This window comes from Streptopelia decaocto (genome assembly GCF_964273445.1).
Source record: "Streptopelia decaocto genome assembly, chromosome: 2".
NCBI lineage: Eukaryota > Metazoa > Chordata > Aves > Columbiformes > Columbidae > Streptopelia > Streptopelia decaocto.
Window position 1 is genome coordinate 66,390,769 of NC_138655.1, and position 16,860 is coordinate 66,407,628.

The following is a 16,860-nucleotide window of genomic DNA, read 5'->3' on the forward strand; positions in this document are numbered from 1 at the left end:
TGGTGGCAGCAGCCAGGATCCTACTGAGCCCAGTGACCACCAGGCATGTCCTGTAATAAGGTGGCAGGTATGAGGTCAAGCTAGGAAGTCAGCCCAGGATCCTGTCCAGCAGAGTGCATGCTTGGGCATGGTTGTGATGGACCTGGAGACAGCATAATGCAGGCAAAGATTGATGGCCCCTGGGTGAAATGAAATGGGGGCCCTGGACCATGGGGGCCCACCCAGATGGAGTTATTAAAGCCTGTTAGTGCTCTTGTGGCCTTGAAAAGCATATGGGACACCAACCAATTAGTAATCTAAGACCAGGAGTAACAGGTGGATCTTTGCTGGAAGGTGTAGTATTGGGCAGAAGACAGGATGAAAAGAGGGGACTGGCAGAAAGCCAGGGTAGCCAAAAGAGAGAACGAAGGACTCCAATTATGGTGAAGCTGGTGGCAGTGTTTTTATGGACAGCAGGAGGATGATGATTTCACCCTCTACATTTCTGTCTACTGCACAGGCCTACAAAAATGCAGCATGCAGTAGGACCTCTGTTGTCAGTCACTGCTAATTTATTTGGGGTGAAAAGAGTGATTTCTTAGTAATCTTCTGACTTCTACCTCGTCTCCTGATTCCCTTACTTCATGTTCAGTTAGAGTCTAATTGGGAAATCAAACATTAATGTTGAATAATATCAAATATTTATATTTAATATTTTTGGTTTAATATCTCTTACAGAAGGAATTGAGAATTGATTGATCTCCATGTCTTGATCTTCCACTTGTTTGTTTTCGTTTTTTTTGGTCTGTCTTTCCTTTTCTTGTAGTGTGAGAGCAAGTTCAACTTTTGAACCTTGGGTTGAAATGTTTGTCTTGGCTCTAGACTGAACTTGCTGATTTTGATACTTTTTACTTTTGTTTGTAGAATTTAGGAAGGTAGAGATGGGTAAAATCAGGCTTACTGTGGGCTTACAACTTTAATCATGATGACTGCAGTCATTGTGAGGACCATTTCAGATGTATTTAGTTCACATGTTGTCTTTGAGATTTTCTGTCTACCTGCAAGAAAAAATACTGTCCTCCAACACACCTACCTTCAGGAACTCAAGGACCCACAGCCATCAAAGCTGTCACAGAAGATTGGTTTCATGGCACTGGGGGTAGAGGTATGATGCCAGAGTGCTGCTCTTATCTTCAAATAGCATCTTTCTTAATAAGGCCATCTTTGTTTCAGGAGCCATGGGTGTGTTTTGTATGCATTGTTCATTTATTTTTTCAGTTGCATGTTCAGAGATAACATGAGTTGCACTAATTGCCTCAATAAGATTTTGAATTTAACAAATAATAATGTTCAATAACATAATTTTCTTTGACAAAAACAACACAGGTAATGCTTTCCTAGTCTGACAGCACTGAGGACTAGAGTTGATTCAGAAGTGCAAGAATGAGATTCTAATAGCGTAAAAGAAAAAAAGTGCTATTTATCACTGTTTCGGTGTCACTAACTTGTTATTTTTATTGTTCTTCAGAATAATGGGATTTATTGAAGCAGTTTATCCTCAAGTCACATGATACATATTATGCATGGAGAACTAAGAGGATTTTAAATAGCAAAACATAAAAAAGCACCTTCAATTTAAAAGAAATCCACAGCAAGGAGAGTTACACTTTAAAAACTCTCCTATTTCTATCTGGAACAAGCAGAAAACAAGTGCATATGTAAAAGAAAGAGTTCAGTTATTAAACCCACACAAATCAAGATATTTGCATAGTTACTGTCGCGCTCAAATGAAAGAAGATAATTGTGTATACTAAGGGTTTTCAACAGCTGTTTTTGGAATCAAATAAAAAATTAGATAAACATGCTGCTTGCTATGCATCTGGGATATATACACCCACACTCAATATTCACAAATCGCTAAATGGTTGTTGGACACCTGAAATTCTAATGATTACTAAAGCTCAATAATGTCTGAAAGACTTGTTCAAAGGAACAGGCAAGGAAACAAGCAATTACATAGTATTGGGACTCAGTATATACAAAATTCACTATGATAAGAGCAAACATTCTGACCAGATAAATAACCTTAGCTCAACATGGCAGCAGCCATAACAGGAAACATTTCAAATGGTGATTACATAAAATTAAGGATGATACAATGAAAAAGAGTATTGTAAATCAGACAGCAGGGAATCAAGGATCACAAATTCTTGCCTAATATAAATTACAGCAATAAATTCTAGCATGGATTGTTTCTTTTATAACAATGGTTACCAAGAAAACAGGAATTGTGAGCTAAAATTCCAGGACATTTAAGTCATGACAATGCCTAGAAGTATAATTATTTTATTTAGTTTCAAGCTTGCTGAAAAGTTAAGGCAAGCAATAGACATAAAACTATTAGATTGTATAAATTAATGTGTTTGTTTAGATTCTATGTTAAGTCAGCAAATAACGCTTTTAATGTAGTTATTATGGTAACTGGAAATAAATAGTTAACCTTATTTCTTCTCTGATAGGTTTTTTGCATGGCCTTAGTGATACATATTAATGTATCAAGAATTCCATTGAAAATTGTGGAAAGATACCAGTATAAAACTGGTGTGTGAGTCAGTCTTAGCACTTGACAGAGATTAGTGTTCCCTGGATCTTCTCATTATTACAAAACACTCAAAAAACAACTGCCTGAAAGATGAGAATAGTAATTTCAAAAAAATTCTTTTAAGATTAACTCCATGAGTGCTGTGCCTTGATTTTCATCTCACTGGAGTTATTACTCATCTCTCAGATGGCTTAATGGGGCTGGCCATTGTACTGTAACCCTGATCTCCAATTGTGGGGATGTCCTTATGTCATAATTAGAGAAAAGATATTGCCTCAGAGAAAACAGTAACATAAACATGAACTGCTCTGGCTAGCATTAATCTATTTTGATATGAAGTGATCTGGCATCATGGGAAGCCAAAGAAGATTTTCTTCATGTGGTTTACAAACAAAAGAAGAGCTCTGCAAGACTACAGAATAACAAAGCTCCAACAATGCTTATAATTTGGCCTGGGGTTGACTCCACAGTACCTGCAGGCAATTTCATGCAATGTGAAATACCACTACTGAATTGGAGTTCTCTGTAGAAGGCAGCTCATAATGGGCATTGGCTAGTCATGCCCTTATGACTAGTTAAATGCCAAAACAATGTTTTGCATAAATTAACCTAGGTTCCTATATATTTCTGTACAAATGCTCCCAAAAGAAAAATTATCACGTTGCGCATAACATATTTCTGTCCTTTGAGAATAGTGAACAAAAAAAAAAGGCTAGATGAAATTTTTTATCTCTGTTCTTAGGATTAAAGTTTCACTACCCTTAAAGTCTTCAACAGATACTGTTCAAAATGAGATCTTCAACTCTATATCCAACCATATAAGGTATTGAGTGGTAAAGAGTTTCTGCAATTTCCCCACAGAACAATAATGGTTTGGGAGCAGTCTGTGACTATTCTGTCCAAAGAGGAATAAGAATGAGAAGTGTACAATTACACAGTGTCATCTGATGCCACTAACTGTGTGATAGACCTGATTATCTGTGAATGTAAATTATACATAGATTATGTCCCTGAATTGTTATGCAGTTCTTCGAGGAACTGTAAGTGAATATTTGGGACTTCAATACTATTTTATTCAACTTACTTTGGGGCTTCAGTTAAAGTGGAGCCATTCCTAGAATAAGATAGAAACATTAATAGTAGCTCTAATGCCTTTGCAGTCAAGCAAGAAGAAAACATAATTCTTATGACTCATGAGATGGTTTAATTCAGTACTGGTTGTACTGGGGCTTGCTGGTGAGCAGTGGTGTACAAGGTAATCTCTCAGAAGACTCAGAGTTATAGCTTTCAGCACATCTTCTGTTTAGATGATAGCAACATTGTCTGATTCCAAGGGCACATAAAAACCTCATCTTTTATTTTTCTTGTAAATGATGGGAGGTAATGAAAGTGTTGGGAGGTGAGCAATTTCTTTGCAGAGAGTAGTTTAGTTCCATTACGTCAATAAGAAATGAGGTATTAAAATATATTAAAAGATAAATATGACAATTCTTCCCCTCTTTTTTCCAGCCTGCTTTGCCTTCAATGTGTCTGTCATTCAGGCAGCAAAGACTTCATGGTATAGAAGATGGGGTGTTTTGTATCGTCAGCACCTAACAAATGGCAAAGTATGAGCATAGAGATTCAATTAATATGAAATTTTAAATATTGTGTTTAGGATGGTGGAACTGTACCACATGTTCTGCAATAAATTAGTTTTTTGTATTCAATTTATCTGTTATAAATCCAGGAATGCACTTCCACCAATTCTTGTATTTTTCTATCATGCAATTCAGGTCAGGGCCTTGACAAAAGAGAATTAAGTATTGCATTGCTGGATAGTCTATCCTTTTCACAAACCAAGGAATTATATTTTTAAAAAGTCCTCAAGTGAACTTGCGATACTGAGTTCTGCTGGCTAACCTTCACTCCTGTGTTTTCACCAAGGAATTGCAGAGAAAAATGGAATCACATCCTCCTCAAATCCCTCCTCTGTGACTGAGCCCAGTGTCTGGTTCCCAGTTCTCACTTGCAGAGCCTGGCAACACTCAGTCTTCTTCTGTGTGTGTTGTTTTTTTTTTTTTTTTTTTTTTTTTTTAAGAAAGCAAAGCTGATCTATCTACTATAAATAAATTCAGATGGTAATAATAACACTGGTAAGCAACCAGGTGAATGCCAAACCTTCCTTGAAATGTCCCAGCCTCCACTGATGAGGAGGCTTGCATGCAGCACCATCTGTCAGGGGTGTTCATTTATCATTAACCAACTGGGGAGACAACATGAACTCAAATGCCACCAGGAAAGAGACAACAGCTCTGTTTCAAATGTTCTACATTTGTTTCAAGGAAAAATCGTGAACAGAAAGTAGGGCTAAGTGTATTAAATAAATAATTTGCTCTGAGTCAGATTCTGCTATGTTTAGTCACACAGAAAAATACTTTATTTAGCAGCTGAGTGAGCATTTAATGTGGGGTGAAATATTATCCAAACTAAGAGAAAAGATCAGAAATTTGTCTTATGTTGTGGGAAGTATCAGAAACTGTTTAACCATGGGAGTCTGTGGTTAGAAATGTTCCAGTAACAGTACACTTCATCTTAGTGTAGTCTATGCAGGAGGACTGTCTGGAGAGCTTACTACCCCATTTCTAAGAAGTTCTCTGTTGGCAATATTCAAATGATGATTTTCAGAGGATTAAATCTCAGCCAAGTTTAAATGAATTTTCAAAGGGACAGCAGGCCTTGGACTGGCCCCCTGTTGCATTTCTGCTTCCTTTTCCAAAGCACATTTGAGGATCCTGTAAGATATGACACTAAGTAAGAGGAAATGCATATAATACATACAAATGCAGGATAGTGTAGGTTATAGCAGATTCCAGGAGACCCCCAGTCCAACTTCCTGCTCAGAGCAGGGTCAGCTATAAGATCGAATCAGGCTGCACAGGGTTTTATCCAGCTGGGTCTTGTCAACTTCCAAAGACAGACACTGAACAGTTTCTGGGCAACCTGTTCCACAGCTTGACTGTTTTCAAGGCAATAAAGTTATCTTGATGTCAAATCCAAGATGATATTTTTTTTTTGGTAGCTTTTCTTTTTTCTCATGAGTGACTGAACAGCTTCAAATGAAACTGTTCTTCGTGTAAATGAGGTGTTAGTTTTGTGCAGGATTTGATTCAGAGGGAACTTCCCCAAAATACCTATTAATCTGGTTCTGCCAGATGAAGTAAATGGATATTTAGACACACGGGACCTTTGGGTATATCTAAGTTACAACGGAGGTAATAGAAGTTCTGAGGATCTTGACTCTAGAGGATTCACTCAAAATCTGCAGTAGGTATTACACGTCTCTTGTAGCTCTTTTCCTGTTCTTAGGCAAGTAAGACTTACACTTAGTAAGAACATTCATAAGTTTTGTGGGGCTGGTGCTCTTAAGAGCTTGTTTGTGATATGAACAAAGAGAGTTTTAGAAGTGTTGATAGTTTGTGTATTTTCAGTTTCACGATGGGAATCACATTAATGAGAACATCTGACTCAGAATGTTAATACTTATTCTCATATGAGATAAAAAAAGTAGACAAACTGGATAACAGCACCACATTTGTGTAGCTGATATTTTCTCTTTTACTTTAACACAATGCACTATTTCCAGGGAAAACAACGACAACAGCTATAAATCTTCCTCTGGACAGTTAATTAATAATTCTGTATCAATTAACTTTAAACCACTGTCAACTACAAAACCAGAAGTTTAAATCATCCATAAATTCAATTGTATATTCCAGCCCCACCATCCCCATGGTAAAAAACTGTTGTTAAGGATTGTTAACAGGAGGTGGTATGGAGGCTGGAGGCATCATATAACACATTAACTCTAGTTCACTGCTAGTACTGAGCAGAGCATGACAGCTTTTGAAAACCTGAGCAGAAACTTTAAAAATTCTTACATAGTAGCCAGCTATGTAAGTAAGCTATTATATCACCCCTCATTGTCAAATCCCTTCACAACTGCTCCTGTATACATTCTTTAGGGAAAATTGTACTTGGCCACTTTTGCAGTTAGAATATCTGGTGTGCCAGATACTATGAAAGCTGCATGCAGGTCCCAGACACTTAATTTGATCCATCAGTGCTTGAGAGGCAGCAACTACTTGGACATTCAGCACATAAGTGACTCTGGATACATCTGGATTGGCAGTGCAAACAGAGGTAGGTACCACACAGTGAGAGAGTAGCAAATGTTGTTGTGAGGAAGCTACCTGGAGGGAAATATAGCACATACTCATGTTACTGTATGGACAAATTATATTGAAAGTAGAGGACATGGGTGATCTGAAGAGATGTGGTTATGAATAAGGAGGACAGAAGATATGGGGAGGAGCTTCAGATGTGTACTTATAGATAAATTACCTTTACCAACACACCTGCAGACCTGGGCTGGGTAGCACAGGTCCCTTGTGCATTTGTCACTGAAGCATATCCGTAAGCTTCAGCATAAAGAGCATTATCAGATAATAAGCTGGCAAGAAATACCGCTTTTACTGTAGCCCTAACCAATGCTTTTCACATTGACTACCATGCTACAACATAGCTGCAAGCAGCTTTACCTGCATTTTCCTGAATTTTCCTTCCGATTCACTTGTGAACAGTGTTTAAAGGACCCACTAAAAAGGGTGTTCTGATTGAAGTGATAATGTTGACTCTGGTTCTTTACAAAGGCTCCAGGTTCATTTAGGAATACATAAAATATGGCTTTTTTCTTTGTCTGCCAGGAATCATGTGGCTTTCAGATGTGGTTTAATTTAGGCCTAGTCCTGAATTCCCTTTTGGGTCAAAATTTGAATAATATCAAGGGGTGTTTTGGTCATGCAAAGATTGTTAATGGTCATCCTTTGGATGTCTGGGCTGGCATCCTCTGAAATGTTGATTTGGGATATAAGCTCCATAAAAAACTTAAATTTAGAATATTTCCCCCTTACTATCTATCATTTTTCTTTTTCTATCAGAAGCTATCAGAAAATCACAAGTGATTAACATATTGTTAAAATCTCAGTTCTAAAAGTGGATATATACCATGAAAACTCACCCCTAGAGTATTAAAACCACCTGTAAATACCTACACATTTCATTCTTGAAACTTTTACAGTTTTTCAAGTAGGAAGAATATCTCATTCACTCCAGTTGTCATAAATTTTAAGACACAACCACAGCCCTTTGATAATGTACCTTCTTAAAACCCAGGCTTTCCAATATATTTTCCTCCTGCTTGCCCAAGTTACAATGTATTTTGAGACAAAAAGGCAGTAACAGACAACTGTCTTTCTGTAAAATATAGTGAGGTTATTCTGTACAAATGGAATGAACCTCATTTTTTCATTTCAGATCAAAGTAGAAATCTTTTGAAGTTTAGCTATTTGATAAAAAAGGGCTTTATAACAAGCAGATACAGAAGTTAATAGGACATAGAGATATTTTATTAAACTGCAAACCATTATTAATATTGCAGTTTTAACTTGAAAGAAATATGTGAAATGACACCGGAAATTAATTAGATTATTTCATCATTCTTTTACATTATAAACTTTGATACACTTGCATAGATATATAGGTACATTGATAAAAAGACACAAAGACAAACAGAATTTTAATGAGTGGGGAGCTTTTATCTACTATCACTTTGTGACTTAATTTTTTCTGTTTATACTGCCTATTGATTCCAGTTGAATCCTGCTGTTTTAATGTTGTTATTGATATTCTCTCTGGGTTTTCTTCTAATTCTGGCATTGATATTACCTTGATCGGATTTAGTTTATTTGAATTGCCTGTAGGTTTCAGTCTCCAGAGTTTTTCACTGCTTATAGACATGCAAAGATAAAACCTCTCTTTTTATCTAAAAATCCTTGAGAGACTCTGAAAGATACAGCCATTTTCCGAGAACATTAAAAAGAAAGAGACAACAATCAAAAGGAATATACTTCTCACCCAGCCTATTCAAGACATTATTTCTATACACTCTGCATATTCTCTGACATGTACAGACTCCTCATCTAGTCAGTTACATTTTACATTTGGAAAAGATGTGTGAAGAAATTGATTTGTCACAAAACCAAAAATGATTCCGAGTTCTGTGTCACAGGCTGCTCCTTCACCTGACAGTCTCTGGTCCTGGCTAATTAGGGAAGTGGACCTGCATAGTGCTCCATGTTATTTATTTTTGCATCCTGGTGAAAAAGTAGGCTTTGGCACATTACTCAAACGTAAAAGAAGATCTCTCTTCCCAATGATAGAAGTCAATGTGTGAGGGTGGGTGGAGTAAATGAGGGAAAATTTACTATGTGTTTGGGCTAGAGGAACAATTACCTTGTTCCTGTAAGTTGCTATTTCTATAATTTCCCTGTGACACTTAGAAACAAATAAAAAACAATAATTCAATTTAAAATACTCTAAATAGATTTACCTTTCAAATTGCTTCCCTTTCTTGTAAAAATAAAACAAAAAAGGAAAAATACTCATGCCGCACCTTTCTGCCTTTTTATCTCTCTGTCTCTAATTTGTTTGCTTTATTTTCTTTCTCTTTGTTATTTTTTTTCTCTTTTCTTTTGGATTGAGTTCAATCTTAATTCCTTTTTTTTTTTTTTTTTTTTTTTTTTTCCCTGCTTTCTTCTTCCTGTAGGCTTATAGTTTATTTTCTTCTCTTTGTTCTGCCTCTTTTGTCATCTCACAGTACACTGTTTTTGGAAATAATTACTTTGCAGGAAATAATGAACATTTTCAAGTCTATGATTAAAGCCAGGTAAAGACTATGAATATATGTGTAAACACATGTTCTATTTGCATGTGATATATTTCCTCTGTCTGGCTGTGACAGGCCAGTTATATTAACAATTTGACATCCTATAGAATTCTTTAAGATCTAACAGTCATCTTGTGCAGTACTAGGTATCCATAGACAGGAAGAAGGCTGACAATTCTTCTCATGGTTTCACATGGAATCATCCAGGTATGACCATAAATTTACTTTTATTAACATTAATAGGGAATGGTGATAGAAAATTGGAGATTGTGGCAAAAAAAAAAATTCCTCTGACGTAGAGAATGGGTGGACTGTGATGGGCTATTGGAAAGCAGCACAGAGGAAAGGGAAGCAGTGTTTGCCTTTTACTACAGTTTTCCTCATGGATCACCTGTATAGGGCCATCAGCACCACTATCTACAGCCCATATGGACTGCATTGATAGAGTTACTCTACTTCTAACAGCTGAAGTGAAGTCTGTAGCGGTACCTGTCAGGCCTGTGTGGAGAATGACAGGAAGGAAGTTGCTCACCTGGGGCTACCTCCCGAACCATAGCTCCTCAGATCTTACAGCCTCCCTACCTCCTGCCCATATCTCCAAACACTTTTCCTTCAAAATCCTCCAGTGCCTTGCAGCCCAGACTCCTGGCTCCCCCATCTCAGCTCTTTTTTTCCATCCCCAAATCACTTTACTGCTCTCACTTATTCAGAGTAAAACTTCTCCTCATTCATCCTGTGGCTCTGTTTTTTTTCCCAAAACCTCTCTTAATCTTTCTCCTGCTAATCCCTTCCCAGTTTCTGCCTCAATCACCTGATTCTTCTGACTCTTGTCACACTGGATTTCCCCCATCTTTCAGCCCACTGTCAGACACACACACCAAACTTTCCTTCCCATGTTGCTGAAGACATGGCTGAACTTCTCTCAAAGTTATTACACATTCTTCTTCCACCACCACAGTCACCCTGGGAGTCTTTCACCGCTGGGACCCAGTACTCTTTAACAATTTCTGGGAATCTGCAGTTTTGCTACCATGCCAACCCATGCTTTTGATGCCAGCCTTCACTATTGCACTCCTGTTGGTCACTGCAAAGAGCAGTGCCTTTTCGGCCACTAATTTTTTTAAAATTTTCTATCTGAAAAAGCACACTGCTGTCTCATTCTGTCATCAAAAGATAAGTAGCAAAGTAGAAAAAGTATCTAAACTTTCCTAGGCATGGTAGCCCTGTGGCTAGTGTGTTTCCTGGAGAGAAACATTTCAAGTTTCCAGTAAAATGCAAAGCTTATAGGACTACCAGTGAGGAGATGTTGTGGCCTTTGGGATATGTATAGCTCTATTGCAGCTCTTTGATCTTCATTCTGTGCCAGTTTTCTCTGTAGGGTAACCCTTCTCTAACATGTGTTCAAGGAGGCATGTGTGCATACCTTGGCATCCCAGAAACTGGGATTCTGTGTGGTTGCTGCAAGGCAATGGTCTCCCCATAGCTCCAAACAGTTATACAAACCATAGGCAAGAATGGCTGGAGTCTGTTGGAAAGGCATCATGCACATGTTTTACAAGAAAAAATCACAAATGGCCCACGTATATTTGCCAGAATTGCTAGAGGGAATTTTGGCTGAGATGGTTGCAAAAGAATACAGCATAAAAAAAGTGAACTAGCATAAGCAAAATCTGGGGGAGTCACATTATGCTCTTACTGAAAAAGGGGATCTTGGTGAAAGTGCTGCTATTACATTTAGTTAACTCCTCCTGGTATAGAGTACATTTTAGTCCAGGAACTTTTGTTGTTGACAAAATCAATGCTGCATAGTCATCAGGAAATAATAGGAGGCAAAGAATGTGCACTTGAGGGAGTATGTCTAAAAATCAAGGCATAGTATGAAAAGGCTGTTTTCTGCCTTAAAAGGTTTATCCATATCAGGAAGTGACAAGAAAGCACTGGGGAACTGAGAGAATGCCTGTTTTCAGGAGTCATGGAGTCAAAGTGAGGTGGTATCTTGCATTGAAAGTGCCACACCACCTCAAACATAAAAGAAGGTAATGATATCCAAAAATGTTTCTGCAGCAGACTATAAAACCTGCTTATTACATTGACTAAAAGGAGCACAAAACAAAGCTGAATCCTGCAGTATTACTTTGCATGGAAGACTGGAGCTGCCAAGACACAGTATTTTCTCAGTAAAGAATTTGAACATTCATATAGAGAGACTGTAAGCGGTGATCAGCAAATACCAAGTGATGGTCATAGAAGTGAGTACGGAGTGAGATTCTGACTTATCCCCAGTTTCCAGGAATCAGACAGAGACATCATCTAAACAATTATTTTCAATGGCCCAATGCACAAAGTTATCCTCAATAATACTTTCTGAGCTAATTTAGTCTTTGACTTACTGTGGGAATAAGTTCCACAGTTGAAATATGCATTTTGTAAAAATTAGCTTTTTCTGCTACCTGATAAGTTCTCTATATGCCCCCTTGATCTTCTGTAATGAGAAATAGTGGATGATAATTTTTTTATTCACCTCGTTAATCCTTTTCATAATTTGTCGACAAAATTACATCTTTTCCAAACTGAAAAGTCTGTTATGTACTCTTTCCCATATTGGAATAATCTTGTACACCTGACCATCTTTTCTGTTCTTCTCCAGCTTTTCTCATTCACTCTTTTTAATACTGCATACAGCATTCAACATATTGGAGTGGTATGAGTTTGCGAAGTGTCATAATAACATTTTCTGTGTTGTTTTCAATTCCCTTTTCAATCTTACTGACAGTCTCTGAGCACAGCGCATACATAAGTATGCACAGTAACTTCAGGATCTCTTTTTTTTAGATCCTGACTTTAGGTGTTTCTAGTAATTGTCTAAGAACTAATGTAAACTCTCTCCTTGTGTACAGTTAGCTATATTTTTCCTATGTGTATAACTGTGTTCATTAGACCTAAGTTCATATGACATTTTAGAACCCGATTAGTCAATATCTTGAATTTTCCATTTCAGATTTTGCTATCCTTTATCTCTTTCTGCACCAAATCTGTTTTTTTTTTTTTTTTCCTCCTTCTTTTCCTCTTTGTCCTACTTTCTTTCACCTCACTTACATGTATTTGACAACACGTATCTCAGTACAGATTTGTATTTGTCACTGGTAAAACTTTGACTGGTTCACCTGATGAAGTTTTGAGACTGAATATTTATTTTTATTTTTTGTTTACTCTCCTACAACCAATTATTTATCAATGACAGGACCTTATATTTTAAATCAAACCAGCTTAGTTTCTTAAAAAGCATTTGGTGAGAGACCTTGAAAAACCTCAGATGTGCTCTCTATCAACAAGGTTATCTTACCTCCCTAGTCATTGACTTCTTCAATAGTTTTGGGCATCGTGACTTTTTTTTTTATGAAGTGTAAAATATTTTATCTCTTAAACACTAATTCTGTTTTTTACTAAGGTTTCTACCAGTTTGCCCACTGGGCAGTCAAACTCACTGCTCTGTGGTTTCTGGAGTAATTTTTAAAAGCTGGCATCATCTTTCCTGTCTTCCTTCAGAACAGAGGTGCGTTAAAGAATAGGCTACATGTTGGACTTCCAAACTATTTTCCAAGCCCTGCTCATTGTCTGACTTGTCACATTTATTTTCATTTTCTTTATTTTGTTCTAGAGATTTCTAAACTCATAGTCCTGTTTGGTGCTTCCTATCAGTTTAGCAGCAGTGTGAGTCCACTGACTTTCAGGGAACTGCTCATGTTTTGCTGGTGTGTCAGAATACCAATAACTTATACCACCTGGAAACTCTTATCTCCAGCCATTCCCTCTGAATCTGAATTATTTACTTGTTCTTCTCTGTTTCATTGTCATTTCAGAAGTTAATTGCTTGCTTCCTAATAGGTAAACAGTTAATTTTGGGTTGGCAGGCATTGAATCAACTCATCTCAGACTCTACAGTACTAAAAAAGTCTGTTGCAGAATAGTTGGCAGTTTTTATTTGCTGACTGGCAGTTAAATATTTAATTGTTGGATACATTAACAATTAACTGTATTACACAAAAACATTGAATAGCTTTTAGTTTTCATATCAATTTACTTTTCACTTCTCATCTTTATTCTGATTCTTAAGAAGAGTTAGAAGCCTCAGATGTACCAAATCCAAGAAAACTATTGAATTCTGACACTTTATAGAGAAGTCAGAAATATGCTATAGTCCAAATATTCTCAAACTCATAAATGTCTTATCTGTTTCCTTTCAAATTTTCATGCAAAAACAACCCAGTCTGAGGTGATGTTGCAGTCTTAAAATCAGAAGTCATTATGAATGATGCCAGGCACCTTTGCTGAGCTTTGTTGTTGGAGAGGTCAAAGAATCAGAAAGTTGTTGAGGTTGGAAGGGACCTCTTCAGGTCACGTAGTCCAAGTCCTTGCCCAAGCTGGGTCAGCTAGAGCACGTTGCCCGGGATTGTGTCTAGTTAGGTTTTGAGCAATTCCATGGATGTTTTTCTCTGGTCTTGCCTTTGCCTTCAATTCTCCCTCTGCTGGCTACAAGGCATGATGGAAAGGTAGAAGTGCAGGGAGGGACTATCAGGAGTGCAGGACTGGGGAGGAGGAGGAGAAATAAGGAAGGACAGAAGAGGCCTTGTGGAGTGGAGACTACAGGTGAGGATGTGGAGGCAGAAGGCAGAGATCTAGCAGATGGAAAGAGCACACACAGGATTCTGGGTAGAAACAAACAGAAAAAAACAACTTTAGGATATTCCCTATCCAGAACCTGTCATGGAAATCAGACTCGCTAACCTCTGCATTTCCTGTGGTCAGTGACTAGCCTTGAAAACCATGGGTTAAAGTGTGCATGATATCAATTTGTTAATGGTTGACCGGTATACCCAATCTATTTCACCAGCACTTTTGGTCTTAGCTCTATTTGAAAGGTTTGTGTTGTGATTACGAAAGTCCAAATCCTGATGATGGCCCAAGTATTAATGTTAATATCATCCTAAACAGCAGAAGTTTCATTATTACAATCCTTCAAAATCTATATGAAAAAAACATTGAGACTAAAGTCAGAAATACGGATACTTGAAAATGCTGAGTAAATATGTGCACCTGCTCCTACTTTTGTCCTTTTCCCCTAAGTATTACGCTTCAGCCTTTTAAGACAAGGTCAGTCACAGGAGTGGCAAGACAAGGCAGAATTGTGTGACCTCACTGAGTGCTGAAGATGTCTTCTCTGAGGGTGAACCAGTTTTGTGTGCCTGTTGTCTGTAGTGCTGGGGTCTCACATATTGTAGTAGATAGGGCAGGGTATGCAGAAGGAATTAAGCACAGCCTTACAGCCAGAGAATGTGGGTGTCTGTGCCTTTACTAGAGACACATATGAGATATGAAGAGTGACATGTAACAATTCCAGTTGAGAAAAAATTCCTGGCTTTCTCACACTGTGTGGATACCCATGCAGGACTCTGAGACCAGATATGTGGAATTGTTACTTCTGGAAACCAAAGTAAAATTGACTCTTCTAACCCCACCTGTTTTTGAACACTGTGTGTATGGGGAAATTTAAAAAAAAGAAAAGTAGGGCCTAAATCTCTCAGGTGAGCTTGTATCATTTGGACTATTTTTGCCTTAGATGCCCCACCTGTAAAAGCATAACACTTTTCTTCTTTTCATACAGATACTGTGAAGAAGTGTAACTAATTACTGTTTATGAACACAGCTATGCTCAGAAAGGAAGTAATTGCTCTGTATATAGTGTGTACTGCTATTGCTAATATCATGCATGGAGTTGAGCAATGAGAAAAGGATTAATTCAATGTGACTATATCAATCTAATAGTTAGGCATTTTGTCTAAGTTCATGTCAACACAATGATCAGATGATTCATCCTAGTCCAAGCAGACACGCAGACAGAACAAATCACCCTCTGTATGTGCTTGACTGTCTGTCGTTGATGATTGAGGAAGCAGAAATGACTAGTTCAGAACAGATACCTAAGTTTATAAGCTTGTGATGAGAGTGAAGGTCAATAAGCACCGTGACAGGTACCCATGATCTGGGAATTGGACAAACTGTTTTTGGCTAAAGCCTTTCAAATTAAAGTTTGACACAATTATAGGCAATTTAAGGAGAACGTCTTGTCTTGTCCTGGGTAATATAGTGAGAGGAACTGCTCTCTGGTACAAACTAATGAATGAAAAAGGTAGAAATAAAAAAATGGTATTTCAGTCATATAGAACTTCTGTAAACAAATCAAAGTGTTTCAGCTGTTTGACTGTGATGATGGAGTGGGCATCTTAGGCCTACCATCATATATTTTTACACATATTATTTTACACATATTATTTGCTGATATTAAAGCACATAAAAATCAGGGTATTACACACTGTGTATAGTTACACAATGTATGTTACATATGGGCTGAATATCATGTCTGATGATGGAAAAAGTCTGTTTGTGTCTAATACTGCTCTCTGGAGAAACTGTTCAAGAGCTATTCATCCTTGTGGAAAGATTACTCTCGTATCAGTAAGACTTATCTGCTGTGTAAGTGCCAGTTGAGTTGCAAAGCTACTCTAGGGCATTTTATCAGGTGTTCTTACTCAGCAATGACAGTCTCTATGAGAAGAGAAAGAGCCAAAAAACAAGGCTTGGTTCTTCCAGTTAAAAATCAATGAATCTGATAAACGTTGGTTTTTTTTTTTTTGTTTTGTTTTATTTTTTTTAAATTTTAGTATGATGCAAAGTATACCCATCCCTCTTCTTCTTTGCTTTCACACAGACATTGAAACATACAGGATTTCTGTTTTACTTAGTTTTGCTCTCCATTAATGCTGACTCTTACTTCAGAGGAAAGAAAAAAGATGTGCTAAAAGGGATCTCCTTCTAAAGAACTGGTTTTCTTGTGCTAATGCCAACAATTTCATCTTGGAAATTCTTCAAATTCTATCCTCAGACAGATTTATATATAGGCTATTCACATATGTTTCAGTGCGGGTTTCACACTTTTATCTTACAGAAGAATTTGACCTCTGGGTTTTGCCTCTCTTAGGAATAGTTTAGGAATATTCACTGTACTATGCCCTGAAAATATTTCATGCCCATTGCTGCCTGACTGAGAATAATTCAGGAACCACTTTGTAAGAGACTGAAAGTGGATTTTGTAATCCATTTGAAAACTTTATTTTTTTTGTCTGTTTGTTAATCAAATTGAAAACAATGTAGAAAAAGTCAAGACTGTTACAGTAAAATACAGGGCTGTTAGCTGGTGGTTGAGAGTGAAAATGGAAGTCAAAAGATAAAAGTTCTGCTATAGCATCAGTTACAGATTTTTTTTTTCTACAGTTTGAGAAATATCTCTTAGGACCTGAACTGTTTCTATTGTAATTAGAAGGAAGAAATATACTTTGGTATGGCTCTTTTTTTCAGGTATCAAATGCGGTGCTAATTTTCCCAATCTACTGGTGTGTGAAAGTTTTTAGATCTCAATTTGATTTATTTTGAGAGCGTTGAGTAGGTGGAGTATTAC